The 17,500-nt window shown below is 36.4% G+C and overlaps 1 protein-coding gene across 10 annotated transcripts in view; it reads right to left on the bottom strand.

Annotated features, from left to right (window-relative positions):
• Nucleotides 1-17,500, bottom strand: part of LOC122797235 (pituitary adenylate cyclase-activating polypeptide type I receptor-like) — a 1,630,218-nt gene that overhangs the window by 1,146,792 nt on the left and 465,926 nt on the right. For all 10 annotated transcript variants that reach the window (XM_044066074.1, XM_044066073.1, XM_044066075.1 and 7 more), the window contains one exon: nucleotides 1-58. This exon is cut by the window's left edge and continues 108 nt beyond it. The gene's annotated coding sequence lies outside the window, so the exon portion shown is untranslated. The remainder of the gene's footprint in view (nucleotides 59-17,500) is intronic.

Below are 17,500 nucleotides of genomic sequence, written 5' to 3'. Positions count from 1 at the left end.
AAACGGTACAGATAGGTTCCAAAATGTTTTAAAATGTCCCCAGGTGTAAAGTTTATGCCTACACACAGAAAAAAGAGGCCAGTATATAAAAATGTTAATATTCAAATCATTATAAAATGCTCTACAATACTGAATTTGTATTAGAAATTATTGTAAAGAAAGAAGAAAAATAAGAAACAGTTAGATCTTGGCTAAATGATAATGTCTTAGATTAACATAAAAGTGAGAAAACAGGAGCAATGAATAACTGTAAAGCTTCAGACATCAAAAATGAAAGGCAGGAATTGTACTATAAAAGTTACTAAAAGTAGAAATGGAAAGTTAATCTCAGAAGTGCCAAACTTAATTTGAGACTGCTGACCAGGAAAAGAACTCCAAAATAAATGTGTTTAGCAGTACAAGCAGGATATTAACAATTGAGTAAGCGATGAGAAATGTTGAAGAAACGTAAAGAATGAAGCAAACTACAGTTATACAGAGAACAGAACAAAAAGAAAAATTGTGCCTCATTGTAAGTTGTATTAAATTTGTACATTTTAAACAGTGACATGTCTACTGTTATTACATCAAATCAGAAATGAAGCAAACAACAGTTACATAGAGAAAACATAAAAACTGCACAATTAAATTAAAACAAATGCCAGTACTGCTGTCATTATATCAAATCCATTCAGACTGTTTATAACATTAACCTTTGCTGTATCTCTGCACAAATCAGTAGAATCCGGGTCATCACTATTCAGAGGCGTACATGAGTTTCATTCAGAAAACTCATCCCTTGCATTAGTCATCCACTAAGGTTCCAGTAAATGAAAGGGGGGATTAATCAGAAAGAATCTCTGCTCTTGTCTTTCTGAAGGTACTGAATCTAATTATTCCTTTACGGTGACTCTGATGTTTTATCAAATAATGAGAAAGATAACATTCTGTACAACAACCAGAGACACTGGTGCCCTGCATGACATTCAAAATGAAAAAAAAAAAAAAAAAAGAACTTCATTACATTGATTCTGTGTACAAAAACTGTAGCTTAAAAATAGTGACAACTGTCTTTAGAAATCAGATGCTCATAAAGATAAATTATTTTGTTTATAAAGTATTCTTAAAATATTATTTGTCTCTATATATTTGTATCATTGCTCCTTTTGTCTGCAGTATTTAAAATACAGGAGCTAAGCCCTGCAATCTCTTTTTGCATAACAAGTTTGATTCAGTATTGTCTGAATACAGACACAGTAAAGATGAAAAATACAGAATGCCCGTGGCTGTTATCTTTCCAAAGGCTGCAGAACACTTGCATCAGCTTATCTGTGCAGTATACCATCTTCCAATACGGAATGAAGCAAGGATAAATGTAGAATATTCAGGAAAATTAGGATCAGAGCTTATGAATATATATGAAAAACATAACACTAATGAAAACTAATGCATTTTGTATTGCAGTACATGGCTGGAGTGGCAGGTCTTTGCAGAATGACCAGGTTTATATACATAGTGTATATTAACTAGATTCAAAAAAGAGTAATGTTCACTATGAATAAAGGATCATACAAACTACTCCTTGTTCTGGCCAAAGTTCAAACAATACTTACTAAAGCACTGAATACAACTGTCCATCTAAAGGAATGTCACATAGACCCATATCTCCAAATGCATTCTACCTTTACCTCCCACATACTTCAGCCACCTGATTAACTCATTCATCCCAAACTATGACTCAGCTGACCATGCCATTAATGCTCTAAATCAACTATGCATCATCTAGTCCTCTCTTTCAACTTACTGGTCCCTATTAGCGTTTCTAATCTAGTTACTACTATCTGCATCTCCAGCACTTCTGTTCCTCCTTCTTTAAATATACTCTCGCCTTTCTATTTCACTTATGCAAAAGTACATATATTGACTTTGTTAGGTCTTCTGTGCATATATTGTTCATCGGATTTTCTATTTTTACTCATAAATATAAACAACTGTTATTTGTACACTGTACATTGTTTTGTTACATTATGATATAATTCAGGTTGAGCCTTGTGTGATCAGTGTGCTATCATGGCAAGCAAATGTAAATAAATAAATAAATCAATAAATAACCTTGTGTGGGTGGCAAGTTACATAATTGCATTTAAGTTGGTTTATTTTACATACTAAGATGGGTGGTTTATGCAACTGGCTTTAGTGTGACTTCATTTGGTTACAAAAGTGCAATAGTGTCAGTTTTCACTATAGTTTACTGTTGTAAGAAGTGAAATAATTATATAGAAACAAAAGGGTATAGGGGCATTTTTTATTTGTTTTTTATCACTTTTTATGCTGATAAAGTTTTGCAGATACATTTTTCAAAAACAAATGATGTAGCAGAGTAACTCATTCTAGAGTGATTCAATGGAACTCAGCTAAACCTTTATGTTTCAGTAATTTATATACAACGTTGTGATTTCTACTTTACAGTTGACCCACGATTCAAGCACATTTGCTCTTAATAAAGTTAGTGCTGATTATGGGCACATGCTCTGCTGAATCTTAGGAAGCTACCTTTTCACAACGCAAGCAACAATTTGACATGTTAAAGAAAAGTCAGAGATAAGACTGAATCTAAGGGAAAATGAAGCAATTGAAACAGAGGACATGCTTAACACATGAGATAATACATATTGGCTCATTAAATGTTATGGAATACTTAGGTCCAACAGATCCAGAATTCAAAAGAAGAGATTAAGGTACAATTTAGAGTCTATGAGTTGATGTAGAATTAGACAGTGCCAAAAGCTTTTCATAAGCAAATTGGGTCAAAGTGACGTTACAGAAGAAATGCTGAATTAAAATATAGAGGAAAGCCAAGCAGACTGGTTCAGTTACAATCAGCTACAAGAGATGCTGGACATTGTCTGTCCAACAGTTGGTAACCTCTGCAGTACAACTTGACACATGAAGCATATGAATAGATCACTGTACATGACTGCCCATATGAAGACCATGGCAAACTACAGTGAAGGAATAACGCAGTCCTGATAAAATGGCAGAAAATACTTATGCTGATGTCCTAAATAAGTTCTGAATCACTTGATCTGGTTCCTCTATCTAGGACAGTTGTAATTCACAAGTTAGGTAATCACTAATATCTGATCATGTGCTGGTCTAGCTAACATGGATTTGCCATTTGATCTGTCTTTCTCTGTTGCAAGCGTACTACCTTTACAAAGGTAGTGATGGAATCACGTCATGTTTGCTGACAATTGTTTATTTTTATCATTTACTGATACTGATAAATACTTGCTAAATTTGGCATCTAATTACACCATAAAGTAACTTACCTCTACCTCACGTTCACCTAACAACAGTCTTATTTTACAAAGATTGTTAAAAATTCATTGCCGAAGCTGCCAAGACCTAGTTTGATCAAACCTCTGCAACACAGCAGTGCTTACTCTAACACATTTTTGCTCGCACATTCACCTACAACTAAGGTGAGTCACCTTGGCACTATGCCTACCTTTATAATGGCTCCTGATGCTGTAGCCAGACAAAGAAGTGTACTAGTAATAGAAAGCACCATCATTAGCCACACTAATACTCCACTCATTTTGCTGTGTAGGTATAGGTTTAGGGTCAGCAGTGTCTCTGCTCCCAAGTTTCAAGAGGTCACCGCATTCCATAGGGACCTTTACATCAATTAGTAGTCTCTCTCATTTGACTGCATTGGGTTGTATGGCATTAGATGCTCTAGTCACAAGAAATACAACTCACCTGTATATGTATGTGTCAGATGCAAATAAGGCGTTTGTGTTCAGCAGTATCTTTGCAGTGCAGAGGGTGTGAAGTTCATTCCTTGAAATTTGTTATGCACCTAGTTCACTAATAAAAATCAAACTGTAAAATATGTACTACAGAATAATAAAATAGAAAATAGTAGGTAGTCCACAGTTGAGTTAAAATGGAATATCCTTTATTGAAACACAGAAACAAGCCATTATAGTTTGTATGTGTCAATAAAGGTTATTCTATTTTTAACTCAACTGTGAACTATTTTCTATTTTATTATTTTATAGTACATATTTTACAGTTCAATTTTTTTTTACTGAACTAGGTGCATAACATATTTCAAGGAATGAACTTCACACCCTCTGCACAGCGAAGTTTCTTCTTGATTTATTTTTGATCCAGTATAGATTGCATACCGGGTTTTCTGAGACATCAAGGGGCACCACAGATTTTTCTTTTTGTCTTATGCAGTATCTTGCTTTGTCCAAGAATGTTGTTACAATTATAAACAAAAATAATTGATTTCAGCAGCTGTCTTATTAGCTGTTACCATTACAGGGGAATCCAATGTGTGTGTTAGCAATGAAGACTACGATTGAAAGGGTAGCCTGCACTTCAGGGCTTCTATGTTCTGGCTAAGGCCTCTTCTGCCCCAGTAATACTTTGTTTTAGGAAAACTTAATTTGTTAGGCATTCTAAACTGGCCTATATTAAGGAGGTTCTGCTCAATAGAAGAATGAGGAGGCCTCTCTTATTTTTGATTACATTCATGTATGTATTGTTACAGAAATGTGTCTTTAATGTTCTAATAACATTCCTTTTATAACAGCTTGTCGGCAGCTATCTCTCTTTTAAACCATCTGGGGTGCTGGGGGAATACCTGTTTTATCTGGTCAAATGTTAACTATCATGTTTTGAGATTTTGTTCATAGGTTTAGGTTAACAGATTATTACTAGGCTAACTGCCCTTGTGGGTCATTTTAAACCTAGCCAATTACCCCATGTGAGACTCAAACCTTGAGACTTGTGTCTTGGAGGTAAACACTTTAACCATTATGCCAACCTCTCACCCTTCATTTAGCTGTGAGGGATAGAAGAATAAAGCCCTGGCTACAACCCAGACATCTGAGGAGGGAGCAAGGGATGAGGAGCGGAGGAGGGAATGTGTGGCAGCAATCTGGGGTGTAGCCTCCTAGTGTCATAATGCAAAATCCTGGAGGGTAGGACCCCTAGATAGGCACATCATCAAAAAGGATTTGTATTACAGCAGTGAGCCTGGAACCAGTACGGGGGGAGGGGGGTTAGGACTTTAATAATAAATTTACCTGCAACTGACAGTCTCTCTTGGAATAACCTGACTCTCTGTCCTGACAACCACAGGTGAGTGAATTTGCTATGTAATTGCGAATGGCAGCTGATGAACAGATGAAGGTAAGAAAAAAAGCAAGAATAAAAGCATAATTCAACATTCTGAATATGAGTTCCTTAGCATCGTTATCACATTTAATGAAGTCAGTTACCACATCACTGATAACGATAGATCCCCTACGACGGCACCCAACTGACACATTACGCAACCTTTTCACATTATATTCCATACCTAAACAATCCAGTATATTAATTCTCATGTTTTCAATTATTTTTGCATCATTTGAGAGTCCTTCACAACTAGCAAAATCATGCCCAATATTTCTTAGATTTTATTAATATTAACTCCATATATCAAATTGTCCCTATTCCCATGAAAGTGAAAAATATATCTGACCTCATACTTATGAATGCTACCTTTGCCTGAACAAATACTAAGGTTATATCCTTGTTGAACAAATCTGACCAGTACGCTGTCAATTTTTTTCTCGGTATTAGTATCAATTTGACCACAGATTCAACTAGATTCAAGGCCTGGCCCAATGCCAGCCTTATATGCCTCTTTCATGAGCATAAGAATTTCAAAAGTGCTTTGTCTCATAGTTTTACTTTATCTCAGCTGAAGTATTAATAGGTCAGTACCTATTAGGCATAAGTATATTGAGAAATTTAGAGTTAAACCCTTATGGTGGAGCTCTAAGATATAGAAACTTTACAAAAGGAAGACAAAATGATATGACTTCTATAGAAATGTTTACAACATCAGTCAGGTGTAGGAGTATAATTAGAACTTGAATTATAATTATGAAGAGCAAAGTTGAATATGAACTGAATGCGGCTAAGTCTTTGAAAGATAATCACAAGTTTTTTTTTTCTTTCCAACTATATGATATATTTTAACAGCAGTGGCCAATACTGCACTTAACTTGTAGTGAAAAACATTGACTATTCTAACATTGAAGCCATAGAAAAATATCTTTGTTGATAAGTCTGTCTCATATTTTCCCCTCCCTCACACCCTAATACCCTGTCCCTTGAATGCTTTAATACTGCCTGCCTCATTATATATTTGGACCAGAACCAGGAAGCTTTTACCAAAAGTAAAAATAAAATTTCCATGAGCCTGGACAGGATTCCAGGCTGCCTTGTGGTTAGCACAAAGCATATTTTTGCTGAACTCCTCCTTAAAGTGTTTAGTATCAGCATCTGTAAAGCATATGTGCCTATGTTTCAGGGAATAGTGGTTGTGATACCTGTATATAAGCATAGTGATGAAATGTCCCCGGAAATTATCATCTCATTAGCCTTACTGGTGTTATCTGTGAAATCATGGAACAGGTCTTAGTCAATTTAATTAGCAACAAAAATGTTAACCTAGAAACACCTGTTCCAAGTTAGTACAGTGTTCTCTAATTAGTTTAGATGACTTGACTAAAGGTGTGACTAATGCCATAATGGGAACCATTCTTTCCATGCTGCTTATATTGACCTCGCCAAGGCAATCAATATGCTTCCCCATGCAGTCATTGACAATAAGCATATTCAATCATACCCTCTACATTACATAATAGGTTAATATATTTATGTGATCATATTCATTGGATAAGGATTAGTATTACCATCTTATCTAATAGATTTTACCGGTGGAGTCTCTCACAGCTCTGTGCCATGTCCCATTCCCCCTGGCATCTACTTCTCCGATGTGAAAACAGATATCCAAGATTGGAATTATCCAAGTTAGTCGAGTTTCCAAATTCTGCCACAGACTCCTATTATCAACAATAAGAGTTAGATATATAGATAGATAGATAGATAGATAGATAGATAGATAGATAGATAGATAGATAGATAAAATGCATCCCCACCTGGAGTTTTGGACTTAAACATAATGCAAAAAATACAGCATACTTTCATTTGAGAAATAAGTCTTTAGCACCAATTCAAATTAACACTATAAAGCTGGAAAATGTCAACATTTTTAATAACGTTAATGCTTTCTTCCCAAACAATTGTTTTGACAATTACAAGTTTGACATTTTTTCCAGTGATCTAGTGTTAATATGAGTTTGTAGTGTTTTATTTTTCTTGATTTTTTCACTGATTACTACAAAAATAGAACTCTACTTAATATTAAAGTCACCAAAATTAATGATGAACTGTTCTTTCAGTATCAGGAATCAATTATAGTAAGTAATTTTTTTTTATTGTCCAGTTCATTATCTGCAGTATATCCTCAAAATCTAGAGAGGACTTAGTCCTGTACATTCCTTCCTTATTAGCTGATCATTGAATATACCACTCCAACTTGTATAGAACAGAAATATCACACATCCCAGTATGACAGATATCAATGCTTCCTATTAAGGCAATCAAACAGCTATGCTCCCTTACGTATAAGGACAGATTAAAGTCTTTCCCTTTTTACTGATGTGCAAATTCCTACACATTGCTAATACTTCATGGTTTGGTTATATATGTTAGTTCAAACTTCCTGTCTCGTACTAATCTATGAATACATGAAACTATGACACATAAAAAGTGACAGTAAATAAACTGTGTAGCTATCCCAGAAAATGACGTTTCAATAGAAAAATAGGAAAAGTGCTTAGCAAATGTGCAAGAAGCAGAGTAATTTTGATGTTAAATGTATACAGAATTATGACATAGTAGGGGCTGTTGATGCGCCTGAGTATAGAAATTGTTACAACTCTAAGGCCTAAACAGACCAGACAGGTAACTCTCAACAAAGAACATGTGCTTTTTTTTTTTCAAACACCTTTATTGAATTATCACTTGTGACACTGGCACATTTACATTCATATAAAAGTAATCAACCTATATTAACATAACAACCATTATACTTCACATATATTGCTATATATTATATAACCTAAGCAATATTGCATAAATTATTCAATTCCTGCCTTTTTTTAAACAAGAAACATCTTTATTAATCATCACTTACTAGGTAGTCAATCATGCATTTACGAAAATGAAAACAAACCACACTGACACACTCCCAATTGCAAACATTATGCTTCATGTATTGTTCACACAATTCCCATTTTTTCCTATGTAGTTTGCTCCTATCCTTTTTCTAAAGATCTCAATTCCAGTTGTCCCAGTCCACTTTAATAAACACATCACACCGAATGACATTTGACGACCTTTATTAAACTTCCATAACATAACTTTGATAGCCAATATTTATTAATTACAAATGAACATAGTATTGTTGATTTTAATCACAGCATAAACATCCATGAAATGTTAATCAGAACAGGGTGAAATTATTCATCCTGACCCAGTACGCGACGTCCATACCTCCACTCACTTACTTTATTTAAGAGGCAGCATCCAACAACTCACTTCATATCTCATTTAATGAATTACACATCCAACCAATTAAGTCAGGACAACATAACATGATCTTACTCATCCTGACCCAGTAAGAGACGTCCATACCGCCACTCACTTACTTTACTTATGAAGCAGCGTCCAACAACTCACTTCATATACCATTTATTGAATTACACCTTCAACCAAATAAGCAACATCCTTACCTCCGCTTGCTTATTTATCAAGCAGTCTCCAACTGCTCACTTTCCTCTCCCAACTCATTGAAATTAAACATCCAAACACCAGAGGGGAAACAGAAGAGGGCAGGCCTGTCCCTCTTCTCCACCCACCAGCCTGACCAGGCTGTTCCTCCTCCCTCATTCTGAATTTTGTCAGACGTAACCACTCATAAAAGGAGGACTAAGCCAAACATCATTTGGTGTACCATATCCTATATGCAACAACAAAATTGAAATTTCCTTCCCAAAATCACACAATGCAATATAAGTGGAAAATATAATAACCTGCCTAGCATTTGCTGACCAACAAACCACCTTCTGAATGACTAAAATACCTCCATCACATAAAGAGCCACATAAACTATAATCCCGTGAACCTCCATCTCCCGACACAAACCCCTGCAACAGAAGCCTATCTTAATAAATAGAGCCTGTCAAACTTCACAGCTATCAGCCTACTTCAACCCTTGACCAATAAACCACTGATCAATATTCAGTGAATCCAGGTAACCTAGTCAGTCATGTAACTACAGTATCCTCAGCTAAATCCTCCCCACAACAAAGCCTCTTTTTGCCCATAGCCAAAGTCTTTGCATCTTCACAGTCTCTATCTACTCAACCATCCAAAACTGAACATCTGACAAAGATGTAGTTGTTACTTAACCTTGTCAAGCGTGCAGCTCACTACCATGCCCGCAACATGAGACCCAACCTCATGTAATTATGACTCTACCACACCTGTAGAAAACCTCCACCTTCGGCATAAAGAGTCCCCAAACCTGCTTCATTCTGCCCTTCATGCACCTCATTCTCACTTATCCCCACACTAGTCACAAACTACAAAGACTGACATGCCGCAAGGAGCCCTTAATAATGAAGTATTACCTGCGATCTCAATGACCCCCCCCCCCCCCCCCCAGAATCCATCACACAGCCAGTCCACTTCCTTCAGGCCATTGAATGATTCAACTGATTCCCACTGTGTGCTTTCCCAGTCCATCCCCAGCGCTGCATTACCATGCCGCAAACATACTTCCAACCTGCAATATCATTATGCACCACTCTAGCAATGAAAACATCCACACAAGCAGAATCCATTACCTTTTGAAGCCATTTCATCAGAGCACTGACCGCTGCTCACTCAGGGGTCTCTCGTCTGTGACCTCATTGAGCACTCCCCAGCAACTGGGACATCCATGGAAACAGCCTCCAACACTTCCAAATCCCTTTCCTTCAGGTCACCAACCGAAGCCCACCCAAATTCCATATCTCCACAATATGAAAAGAAAAAAAAAAGTAATCACCGTGCCTTTACAAGAATTTAAACACCTTTTTCTCTCTCACACCCTCAAGTCTGGCATTAACTTCCAGGATTCACCCATGACAGAATATGAAAAATACTTCTCTTACTGAGTAACATTTGTCATTTCGTATGTTGGTAAACTAAAGTAATCATGATACTTATAAATATTCAAGCTGTTAATGACTGACTTGTTTCCCGAGACACAGGTTTATTTCGCAATTGTTGAAAATGAAAAAAGTGATAGTTCTACGTTTTATTCTGCAAACCTAGGCAAACTGCGTTTCCATTAGAATGCCAAGCAAATAACTACTGACATATTAAACGAAGACTAGCAGATCCTTCTGACTGCAACATAACCTTCAATGCCAATGCATTCTACGTCTCCAGCAGCATAGCATATTATCAATCCATGCCAAGAGGTACTAAAACAAAATCTTCATAAACAGCACGCTCGGTTAAACACTGAATTACAAATCATCTTCCTCGATACAACATTCAGTATAAAATATTGCTAAAAGCCAGGCATCTGAAATGTTAATTGGATGCAACTTGTAAATATTCAGTACATTGTTCCAACACCCGAAATATTATGTGGCTGCAGCAGACAGATTTACATTTTTGCAGATTGTAATATAATATCAGATTTTGTACAACCCAGAATTTTTAAGAAGTTTTATTCTGCATTTCATACAATTTGCACACACACACACACACACACACACACACACACAGACACACACAGACACACACAGACACACACAGACACACACAGACACACACACACACACACACACACACACACACACACACACACACACACACACACACACACACACACACAGAACTAAGTCAAGACTATTATGTAGCTATCACAGGCCCTCATAGTATTATGAATTACTTAGGAAAGTGGCACAGAATTGACTTGTGAATGTCGATCCCTTCTCTCTTTCTCTCTCTCTCTTTCAGTCTGTCTCTTTCACCTGTTGCCCTTCTTAGTACAGTAGGAATACAAAGTGGTCCCATAACCACAGATGTTTTATTTCAATAACTCGCTTGTATTTGTTTTATTATCATAAATAATACCTGAGCATGCATGCACCTACATATGCTAATCCCATATACTTCTAATATGGCAGTACACCTCTGACTTCATTCACCTCAGTCGCAATGAAATTTGTTTTATCCTTGTAACCTAACCCCACCACCAAAGAAATCCAGCATATAATGCACCCCTGACCCCCCCCCCAGTAAAAAGTTTGCACTGGAATCCTGAACTAACATATGTACATTCCACTAAATTCTTAACCGTTGAGAGGTAAGGCCCCAGTCCTTCATCCTGCCCTCCTACCATAATGATTAATCCACACCATGCCTGCACCGTGAACGACCATGACTTGCGTCCCTGAAAGCCTGTGAAACAGCCATGGAGCCTTACCTCCGCACTGTGAAGAAAACACAAAAGCCACTGCCACAGAGCAACCCAAGCCAAGAAAGACAAAGAAACCACATCCAATACTACATAGCTCTCAACCTCTTAGAACAAGAAATCTGGACAAAACTATCAATAAAGAGGGGACAAAGGCTCAAAATTCGGGACACTTTTTAAATGTCACTCTTACAAACTTAGAAAACTGATAGAACAACATGTTTCTTATTAGCATGAATTTCCTGAAGGGTATGAAGTCTAAAACTCAAATGTGTGTCATTATTCTCTGACCTCAACCCTCAATAATTTGCCAGAAAAGCAACATTTTATTATAAATGGGCCCAAATATGAGAGAAAATTTGAATATTCTGCGAAAATCTGTACAGCTGAGAGGTATGCAAGTCGAGAACAGTTCAAGTACCATAATGCCTGCGCGGAAAGCAACCATGCCTCACAGATCGTGAAACTCGCTAAGGGAACCAAATAACACCCATTTCTCTTTTAAAGACTACACAATAGAGTTAATAACAAGGGGTGAAGCCAGTAAATCTGCCATTCTAGTTGTACAAAGGAGGGTATTTTTGTGATAAGGAGACTGTCAGGGGAAGTTCATGTTTTAGCTGTGATACATCAATCTTGTCCCCATAGCCAATTCACCACTAAAAGTAAGAAAGGTAGGAAAATTTTGTACACCAAAAATTAGTATGGTGTGTTATATCCCACTGCCTATTTGTAATCCATCTTACATGGTAAAACAGATTACAGACACACTGAGGGATACAGCCAACAAAGTTACGTGACAGGTGGCAGTACAGGAAGTAAGAAAGTGACTGCACCTCATTTTTGGTATATGTCTTAATGATCTCCATACTTAATCTCCTGCCTTAGCATCATTTTCTGATTCCCACCCCCCAATACAAAATCATTATAGCAAGAACTAATACTTACAAACCTATGGTGTACAAAGAAATGGCTCAAATTAAATACAAAAAGAGCAGCATTGTCACCTTTGAGGAATACTTTTTTTTTCCTTCACAATTTGCAGTATCACCTGTACCTTACTCCAGACTGACATGGTAGTCAGGGATATAGGCCTGGTAAACAACTCTCTTATGTGTTATCGTCATGTAGCAACAGTATGTCAAAATTCCTGTCTAGCCCAATGATTTGTAGGTGTATCTCATCCAGGACAAAACATGTTAGCATCTCTTGTACTCAGCCTTAAACAGACAAACATTTGTAATTAGAGTGGCCTGAAAGGTTTCAGGCAAAAATCAGATTTTTTTTTTAAGGGACATTAACTGTAAATAAAGTCGGGAAGCCCTATCCTTATTCTCAGCCTCATATAGAAAAAGAAGCCTCATATTCTATGTAATTAATGACACTGCCTACTAAATCTTTTATACTTTCACAGGATGAAAAGCTCACAAACACCCAGACTAAGGAAAGTCCATACTGCAACATCAGGTTGTAGGAATGTTGCTAAGAGACAGAACGAGGAGATACAATGGCCGACGCTCCGCTTTCACTAATGAAACCAGGGTCCTCTCCAATAAGTTAACTATTCGGCCCACCAAGCTCTCATTCCTCACCCTCAGACTTTGACTGAATAGGCAACATTACATCACTAAACAAAGTTTGTTACGGGTCAACGGAAGCATTCACATGCCATTCCCTTCCTTCATCCCATGCATGCACAGGGGCATCCAAACACAATATCTCTCAATCCGCGAAAACAACCCATGGCCTAGAATGAAGTACGCAACACCAGAAAATGCCACGTGATCCCCCCACCACCAACAACCACCCTGCCATGTAAGGGGCCAGACAACAAGGATCAAGCCGCAACAAACAAGGATGACAGCCACAAACACAACACAAGTAACAAAATGATTTTGCCGCTTTCATGCTGGGAAACACAAGACATGAGCTAGAAGAAGTCACTCAGCAGCTTGAATGCCAAACAGTTACTTCCTCCTCACCTCAGAAAAGACAGTGATGGCTTTTCTCAGGTAAGGAGTACATGTTAATTAAATACAAAGTTTCAAGAAACTGATCTGGTGATAAGTATAACAACTGATACTAAGATGTAGCCATGGCTGCCATGGCAATGTACACTATTCCTAACCTTTGCCTTTATTTGACCGCATTGCTGACCTTAACCAACTGACTAATTTAACTAAAAATCATCATTCTTGCTAACTAGAAAACATCACTAAACTCACAAGTACAGTTTGAAAAGAGCACAAGGCAGATACTATGCACAAAGTGAAGGCGGATGAAAAGACTGCTTTTGTTTGAAAAGCACTGTCACTTCTTATACTGTATGTTACCCTGCACATTGCTTTGTCTTCCCACCTTTAGGTAGTACCTTAAAGCAAGTTAACAGTACAAAATTTAGCAGATCAGTTATTTAAGTGGGTCAAAATGTGAAACCTTTCTCTTTCATTTTACCACTACCAAATCACCCACTCCACCCCAAAATACTCAACCACCCTCCTCCTTTAATCCTAACCCACTAGGAAACAGAAGAAATAAATTACAATTATCAAACTCTTCCCTGCACATAAATATTAATCTAAGGCCTACCTGATCCCTTACTACCAACCGGTCATCATGGATGTAAGCCTGCACTGTAGCAAGTTCAAGCCAAAATGTGATTCCTTACACTTGCCTAAACCCCTTAAGCCCCTCCCCACCATACCTCATTTCCTCCCAATCATCCCTCTTTCCATTTAACCCTTTCACCCCCCCCCCATATTATCTAACCCTCTTCTGAAGATATTCCTGGACAAACTGCTTTACAGGCAAACCTCATTTGTTTTATCACTGTTAAAAAAACATGTGCCTTTTGAGAAGAATAATAGAAAAACAAGCAGGTAGATGTTTAATTCCTGAATTCTGAGTTCTGGGTTCAGGAAGTATTATATCAAGGTGTCTCAATTCAAGTTAGGTCTGAAGGTAGAACCAGCAAGCGGCCTTTCTTAGAAGAAAATGGATCATATGCCTGAGAGTTGAATGGGGAGGAGAGCTGTTGAGTAGACTAAATGTAAACATGTGGAAAATAAAGCTAATTAAATGACTATAAATAATGATTTCCTTTAAAATCCTCTAAAGAGAAAGTCTTATAGACTGTACTTGCTAAAACTGTTTAAAGGAGCAGACTTTATTGTATTATCTAACATTTTAAGCATTTTGTCTGCAGCAGAATGTAAGTAAGCATTTTACAATTTCTATAAAAGCTTTTTAGAGACCAGTTTATTTCCTTCCATATTGTTAAATACTACATTGGTAGCTTGCAATGTCCAGAACAAAAAATGTACAAATTGTGATTTTTGTGAAGCAGCCTGGAAAGTGTTGTAATTTTAATTATTTCCCACCAAGAAATACAAATACATCTAAAAGAGTGTAATTGCACTATTAACTACATTAATATATATATATATATATATATATATATATATATATATATATACAGGAAGAGAAACAAATGATACATGTACACAGTGGTGAATCCAATGCATACAGTGTGATTAGCCCTTTTATGATAAATAACTCTTTAGTAAGTTTAAAAAATAAGAAAAATATTCATTGAGAAATACAGTAAAAAGAAAATGAATCATGGTGATGATGAGGAAGATGATGATGATGCTAATGATGATGATGTTAACTATGGTGATAATTATCTCTCAATATATTCCCCTAGTAAAATTAATGGTTTAAAGATTTTCAAAACTATATTGACTATCATGGAATGAGCTCCTGAGACCAACATCTGGTCATTTAAAGGAATCTCTATAAAAAATGTCATATTTTGCAGATGTTGCTTAACCAGGCCCTCTAGTTTGGCAATACTTGTAACTATCTGTAATATGTAGTTTAATCAGTTTACAAAGTACTAGAAGAGTATTACTATTTTTAAAATTGCTTGGCAAAATATTTTACATGCTAGGAGCACCTTTGCTAAATGCTGTCTCTGTTGCAGCTAATGTAATGGAAATATGGACATTCTCTTGGCTTTTTAAATTGTAAGTACAATGTCTAATAAAAAGCTTTTTTTAAAGAAAAGAGCAATATCTGCCATTCATTAGGTTGAAGATAAGATTTCTGAGTAAGAAATTAGCCCCAGCCTCCACTGGCATTTGCTTAGTTTTCTGCAACGTAACACTATGCTTGTAAAAATGCTAATGCTTTCAAACAAGTTGTAGCTAAAACATGCCTATGGAATATGAATCTACTAGAAGTGCTGAATCTAACTTCTAACACCATGCTGTTAACAAGTGTTCAAATTTAGTGTTGTGGTAGAGAGAACAGAAATGCACCAATTGCTGAATTCAGGAAACGTAATTACATTAGTTTATTCACAATATGTTTGCAAACATACAACAACTAGTAAACTGAAAACTGTTGTGTGTACATAATGAAAAGTGGGAATATCCTATAGCACAGGAAGAAATACAGTGTTGCCCTAACTCCCATTTAATCACATTAACACATTATCTGATAACTGGTTAAAAATGTCTCCAGCTGAAAAATTCATGGAAGTTATGGGGGAGGGGTTAAACGTTCAACTAGATATATTGAGAAAAAATCGCAGCACCACAATAGAAAGGGGAGTAGAACTAGAAGACACAGAATGAACTAATATTTTGCACTGGGAGGAAGGGTTAAATAAAACTAATGCAAAATGTTATCATAAGCCTCTGGCTGAAAAAATAATAAAAGAAGTCAATATGGTAACTGGTAGAGAAGGAGACTCTTCCCAAACAACTCAAGGTATCAAAATAAGAAAAGTCAGTGTGGAAACTGACAGGGAAAGAAATATAATTAAGAATATACAAGGAGAAGTGAGTATAAAACTGAGGAAAAGTAAAACAATCTCACTGAAGAAAAGGTAAAGTGAAAGCGGAGCATGAACAGAGCCCCAAAACATCTCCGTGCTATACCAAAGCAAAAAAACAAGCCTGAAACAGAGCAAAGCTCTTTAAGTAAAATGCGTAACAAAATTACTGAAGAAGGAAAAAGGAGAGTGCAAACACCTCTGCTGGAAACTTTGTTTTCATGAGTTGCCTTTGCATTTCATATACTAGATGAAGAAGAAACACCTATACCTGTATTTGTGAGAAGTGGTATTCCCCTCATCTTTTGGTCAAAATAATGATGGGAATAATGTTGAAGTGGTAGACCTTTAGGTAAGCCATTTCACTTTCAACATAGCTGAGAAGATGATACATAGAGTACAGCTATAAAACATAGCTAGAGTAATTGGGAAACAAAGTAAACAAAAAAAAAAACATCCATATTTAATTGTATTACTTTAAGCTAAGAAATGACATTATCAAAAGGTCATGAAAGAAAGAAAACAGATACTGAGATAATTATTAGTTTCAAGTCCTAACACTTGCAACACACTTGGTTATACCTGGGATGGTTATTTACAAATGGATAAAACAAAAGCTAAGATTTTAGCGAGAATTTATTAGCCTGTTACTATGGAGGACATAAAGAGCAAGCTGAGAGCTTTAATAAAAAGACAATAGAAGAGTGTGACTAAATGCTTCTTATCATTGCTTTGGTATAAAAGAAGTATCCCAAGCCCGATGCCTTTTAACATAGTTTTAACTGCTATAAGCAGCCATCCTTAAAGCAAAGAAACATGGAAGTAAGATAACGACCCCTCTGCAACTATGTTGCTGCATTTTTAGATGTGCAGGATAGCTTAAGAACTGTAATGCCTGTAGTAATAAAACATAGGGAGGCAGCAGATACAACAGAAAGCATACAAAATAAATTCTTTTATCAGATAATTCTCACCAGGAGATAATGTACTTGCATGCAAACTCACAGCTGAAAACACATTCATGATAAAGTAGTAAGGACAATTCAACGCTGCTTAAAACCTCAGTGAAGTAATAATAAAGTGAAACATCTACAGAAAAGAAAAGAAAAGCTATCATACAGCATAAACATTTTAAAACATGGATATAAACTGCTGTTTTGGTAGTAAGTATAATCGGAAGACAGGTTAAAAGTATATAGTATACAGTACGTTGTCAAATTAAAAAG

This window comes from Protopterus annectens, chromosome 3.part0 (assembly GCF_019279795.1).
Source record: "Protopterus annectens isolate FY-2018-M chromosome 3.part0, PAN1.0, whole genome shotgun sequence".
Classification (NCBI taxonomy): domain Eukaryota; kingdom Metazoa; phylum Chordata; order Ceratodontiformes; family Protopteridae; genus Protopterus; species Protopterus annectens.
The sequence above is the reverse complement of the archived record's forward strand: the minus strand, read 5'-3'. Positions and strand labels throughout refer to the sequence as shown.